The sequence below is a fragment of the Phyllobates terribilis genome, unplaced genomic scaffold (assembly GCF_046119375.1).
Source record: "Phyllobates terribilis strain yellow unplaced genomic scaffold, ASM4611937v1 Scaffold_3__8_contigs__length_932513732, whole genome shotgun sequence".
NCBI lineage: Eukaryota > Metazoa > Chordata > Amphibia > Anura > Dendrobatidae > Phyllobates > Phyllobates terribilis.
Genome location: NW_027362763.1, coordinates 548,113,936 through 548,119,935, shown reverse-complemented (window position 1 = coordinate 548,119,935; position 6,000 = coordinate 548,113,936).

Sequence of the window (6,000 nt, the reverse complement as noted above, 5' to 3'; positions counted from 1 at the left end):
ACTATGAATTAACACATGTGGAATTATATACTTAACAAAAAAGTGTGATACAACTGAAAATATGTCTTATATTCTAAGTTCTTCAAAGTAGACACCTTTTGCTTTGATGACTGCTTTGCACACTCTTGGCATTCTCTTGATGAGCTTCAAGAGGTAGTCACCGGAAATGGTTTTCACTTCACAGGTGTGGCCTGTCAGGTTTAATAAGTGGGATTTCTTGCCTTATAAATGGGGTTGGGACCATCAGTTGTGTTGTGCAGAAGTCTGGTGGATACACAGCTGATAGTCCTACTGAATAGACTGTTAGAATTTGTATTATGGCAAGAAAAAAGCGTGGCCATCATTACTTTAAGAAATGAAGGTCAGTCAGTCCGAAAAATTGGGCAAACTTTGAAAGCGTCCCCAAGTGCAGTTGCAAAAGCCATCAAGCGCTACAAAGAAACTGGCTCACATGAGGACCGCCCCAGGAAACGAAGACCAAGAGTCACCTCTGCTTCTGAGTATAAGTTTATCCGAGTCTTCAGCCTCAGAAATCACAGGTTAACAGCAGCTCAGATTAGAGACCAGGTCAATGCCACACAAAGTTCTAGCAGCAGACACATCTCTACAACAACTGTTAAGAGGAGACTTTGTGCAGCAGGCCTTCATGGTAAAATAGCTGCTAGGAAACCACTGCTAAGGACAGGCAACAAGCAGAAGAGACTTGTTTGAGCTAAAGAACACAAGGAATGGACATTAGACCAGTGGAAATCTGTGCTTTAGTCTGATGAGTCCAAATTTGAGATCTTTAGTTCCAACCACCGTGTCTTCGTGCGACGCAGAAAAGGTGAACGGGTGGACTCTACATGCCTGGTTCCCACCGTGAAGCATGGAGGAGGAGGTGTGATGGTGTGTGGGTGCTTTGCTGGTGACACTGTTAGGGAGTTATTCAAAATTGAAGACATACTGAACCAGCATGGCTACCACAGCATCTTGCAGCGGCATGCTATTCCATCCGGTTTGCGTTTAGTTGGACCATCATTTATTTTTCAACAGGACAATGACCCTAAACACACCTCCAGGCTGTGTAAGGGCTATTTGACCAAGAAGGAGAGTGATGGGGTGCTACGCCAGATGACCTGGCCTCCACAGTCACCAGACCTGAACCCAATCGAGATGGTTTGGGGTGAGCTGGACCGCAGAGTGAAGGCAAAAGGGCCAACAAGTGCTTAGCATCTCTGGGAACTCCTTCAAGATTGTTGGAAGACCATTTCCGATGACTACCTCTTGAAGCTCATCAAGAGAATGCCAAGAGTGTGCAAAGCAGTCATCAAATCAAAAGGTGGCTACTTTGAAGAACCTAGAATATAAGACATATTTTCAGTTGTTTCACACTTTTTTGTTAAGTATATAATTCCACATGTGTTAATTCATAGTTTTGATGCCTTCAGTGTGAATGTACAATTTTCATAGTCATGAAAATACACAAAAATCTTTAAATGAGAAGGTGTGTCCAAACTTTTGGTCTGTACTGTATATATTATATTACTTGGTTGTTGCTATGTCTATTTTTATTCCAGTTGTACAATGAGATACGTATTTAAAGACGATTCTGTAGTCAGGTGTACGTCATACCCCATTATTATTGTTCGGGGAAGTAATTGTTTATCCATGTGCTATCTCCTATTTATTTTTTCATGGTTTTAATTTTTCTTAATCAATAAAATTCATATTTTTTAATATTATGGTGTTCGTCTATATTTTTGAGTAGGTTCTATGGTTCTTGTAGTGTGAACACTTTGATGAATTTTGGATACAATTTTTTTCGTGTTGTTGTTTGTTTTTTTACCTATTTGTTACATTACAACCTGTGTTTAAATATTGTTGTAATGCGATTTGTGTGTGATGCATCAGCACTAAATAGTCTAAGTTGGTGAAGTGAGAAAAATATAGGCAGAAATTAAATTTATGGGATCAAAAAACTAAAAATTGTCATGTGCATATGTATTCACCCCTTTTGCTATAGAGCCCCTAAAAATTTCTGGTACAAGCAATTACTTTCATAAGTCACATTCTTAGTGAAAGGAAGTCCACCTGTGTGCAATCTAAGTGTCACATGGTTTGTCAGCATACACACACCTTTTCTGAAAGGTCACAGAGGCTACAACATCATTAAGCAAGAGGCACCACTAACCAAACACCATGAAGACCAAGGAGATCTCCAAACAAGTCAGGGACAAAGTTGTTGAGAAGTACAAGTCAGGTTTGGGTCATAAAAAAAAAAATCCCAATCTCTGATGATCCCCCCCTCCTCCCCGGAGCATCATCAAATCCATTATCATCAAATTGAAAGAACATGATACCACAACAAACCTGCCAAGAGAGGGCTACCCACCAAACCTCTCAGCCCGGGCAAGGAGGGCATTAATCCGAGAGGCAGCACAGAGACCAAAGGTAACCCTAGAGGATCTGCAGAGTTACCAAGCAGAGACTGGAGTATCTATCCATACGAAAAGAATAAACCGCACACTCAGAAGAAAGCCTTTACTTACAAACAAAAATTGTAAGGCTCGTTTTGAGTTTGCCAAAAGACATATGGGAGACTCCCCAAATGTATGGAGGAAGGAGCTATGGTCAGATGAGATCAAAATTTAACTTTTTGGCCACCAAGTTAAACGCTATGTATAGCACCAAACCAACACAGCTCATCACCCCAAGAACACCATCCCGACAGTGAAACATGATGGTGGCAGCATCATGCTGTGGGGATGTTTTTCTGCAGTGGGGACAAGAAAAATGGTCCGAGTCGAGGGGAAGATGGATGATGTGAAATACAGGGATATTTTTGAGCAACACCTGTTTTAGTCTGTCAGTGATTTGAGACTGGCATGGAGGTTCACCTTCCAACAAGACAATTGCCCAAAGCAAAGCACTGCTAAAGCAACACTCTAGTGGTTTAAGGGGAAACATGGAAATGTTTTGGAATGGTCTAGTGAAAGCCCAGACCTTAATCCAATTGAGAATCTGTGGTCAGACTTTAAAGGGGTATTCCCATCTCCAAGATCCTGTCCCAATATGTAGTAGGTGTAATAATAATAATATTAGCAAATACCTCTGTGGCACCCCAGGGGTCTGGTTTCCACAGTAACAGCAATGTTATGTCTGAGAGCAGGTGGGAGGTCTCTTGGTCAGGAATCCTATGCATGCCACACCTCCTGCCCAGTCCTGGGAGGGGAAGAACTTCCCCTATATAAACCTGGGGCTGAGGCAGGGTTAGGAAGTTCAGAGGGAGAGTGCAGCCAGGAGGGCTGACAGGGAGCTGTGGCTCCGGCTGGGCCCAGCTCCTGGGCCATGCCAGAAGTAGAGAAGTAGAGACAGAGAAGAGAAGCAGATCTAGGAAAAGAACATCAGGAGCTCTGTGGGAGCAGTGCTATAAGGAGTCAGGGCTGGCAGCTGCAGAGCTCGCCCTGACTGAGAAGCTATCACCGGACCCGGAGTCCGAGGCTGTGGGGACTAATCTTTACCCAGCAGCAGAAACCGCCCGGCAGGGGATTTCAGGTCCTCTTTCCAAGAAACCCGAAGGCACGGTCACACGCGTGGGACCAGCACCGCCGTCGTGGAGCGGACGCCACTAGAAGGCCCCGAGTCACCGGCGATACGGGTGAGCACCACACGGTACACTCAGGGACGTGGGCTACTTATACCCGCCTCTAGCAAGGTAGCCAGAAGAGTACAGTCAGTTGGGAGGCCTACAACTCCGCCTGGCCAGGGGAGATCCCATCTGCTCAAGGACTGACCAGGCCCCGATCGCTAGCCAGTACTCCGGGAGGGTCTATCTTTATCACCAGTAAAGACCCTGAATTACACCGCATCGTCTCTGAGTGATTCCTGCTACCCCCATCATCCACGTCGGCTGCCCTGAGGCCATACCCCTCCCGTTGGGGGTGATACTATTGTAGCACCCTGAGGATTCGGCTGCTACAGGGGTATTGCACCTCAACCCAGAGGTGTGGTATTCCACTCCCGGGTAAGGATGGAGTGTGGAACTGAGCTCAGTTAGCTGCATGCACTACACACATCCCATTTCCGAGGAACAGACCGATGGTACTCCCACTAGAGAAATGTGCAGGTACAACAGAGTCTGTTCCTGGCTGGAGTGGGAGGGGGGTGGAACATCCCAGTAGTGTAGGGGCAGATAGGGGGAGCAGCCTGGGTAAAGCTAGGAGCTCATTGGGTGCTGGTCACCTGAGCTCACACATAGAGGGAGTATATAAGGTGGGAACCATCTTAGATCAGGGTCAGTCAGAGAGACGTCAGTCTTTGCAGAGGAAGAGAGCAGAGGAGAAGAGCAGCTCCAAGGCCCAGAGAGAGAGAGGAGAAAGAAAGACCCAGAGGGGGAGAAAGAAGGAACTCTGAGAGCCCAAACTAAATCAAAGGGTGAAGAGTTGGCAACAGGGTACCGGATCCCAAGCTGGCAGAGGCTACAGCACACCTTAGCCAGGAACCGGAGGTCGTGGGCAGGATCGATCTGCCACGATCACCCACTAAATCCACCCAGAAGGCAGACCAGGAATAGGGTCAGGTAACCCAGAGACAAGGGTTTACCACCAAGAGGCCCGAGGGAGCCGGACATAGGTGGATCCCTGGTGGGGAAGGCCAGAGAAGAGGACAGGACAGAAAGGGAGCTCAGGACCACGCTCCAGAATCACCTGGGGGTTGGCCGAGTCCAGGACCTGGTGGACGCAGCACAGCTCGGGTGGTCACTTAAGGCCGGAGTGACCAGAACAACTGCAGTAAGTAAACAAACCCTGAACTGCACAGCCCGACTCTGACTCTCATTTTCATCCCCGCTGCACCACCACAACCCCCATCCTCTGCAACTGACCCCCTGAGGCTATACCCCTCCCGTTGGGGGTTATACTACCTGAGCTGCACATACAACACCAGCCTCAGTGGACCCTGCTGCAGCGGCGGCCGTACTGACCGCAATTCAACGGGTGGCGTAGTCGACACAAAAGAACATCTAGTAACATCATAAGGACTGCCACACACTGAGCTTGACACCCTGGGCACGGACCGGGTCACAGCCACTCGGAGACTACAACCCCCATCTGATCCGGCTCCGGGTATCCCCCAAACAACACTGGCCCAGGGGGCGCGTCAACTTTGGCGTAGTCGGCAGGATAACGTGCCCGCAACAACCGGGTACTGCGTGCCTGAAGAAAAGTTCACCGTTACCTTAAAAAGAAGTCTCCCGCCGGTTCCGGAGGGTCCCCGCCATCGGGCCCCATCACAGGTCGTTTCCCGCCGGTTGTCCGCCATTTGCAGCTTTTTCCCGCCATCCATGGAGTTTCCCGCCACTGGGAGACGATTCCCGCCATTTCTGAAGATTTCCCGCCTTGGGGGAGCGGACGCCATTATGGGCGTGCCAGAGGGTGGCAAGAGGCCACCTCCCATCGTGGGCCAGGTCGAAGAATGGCGCCAAAAGCGGAAACCGCGCCCACCAACAGAGACTGTGATGCTGGAAGTGTCCATCAGCGTGAGAGAACTGCCCCTGGAACTGAAGTTGCCCCGGGACCACCCTCGATGTGGGCGGAGACAGAAGAAGAGAGCAAAGATGGGTGTCACCTGGAGCAGTCTGGAGAGAGCGCACCCGGAGACAAGACGTCTGGAAGAGAGTCCAGAGAAAGCACACCCGGAGATGGAGGGAGAGCCAGGCAGCACCGACCCAGTGGTCAGGAGCCTGATGCGGGCCGCCACTCCAGGCAGCACCGACCCAGTGGTCAGGAGCCTGTTGCAGGTCGCCACTCCAGAAGGCCTGCTGGAGATCCTGGCACAGCTCCCCCGAGACCGGGAGTGTGCACAGACCGCGCTGGAGGGCCTCGCACGGAGGATGGCCCGGGTGCAGCGAGAGACGTTGGCGGAGTGGAGCCGAGAGATGGCCCAGCAGACCGAGACTCGTCAGCGGAGCACGCCACCCGAGACGAGGAGACAGACCGCCTCTGAGGATGGCGCAGGAGG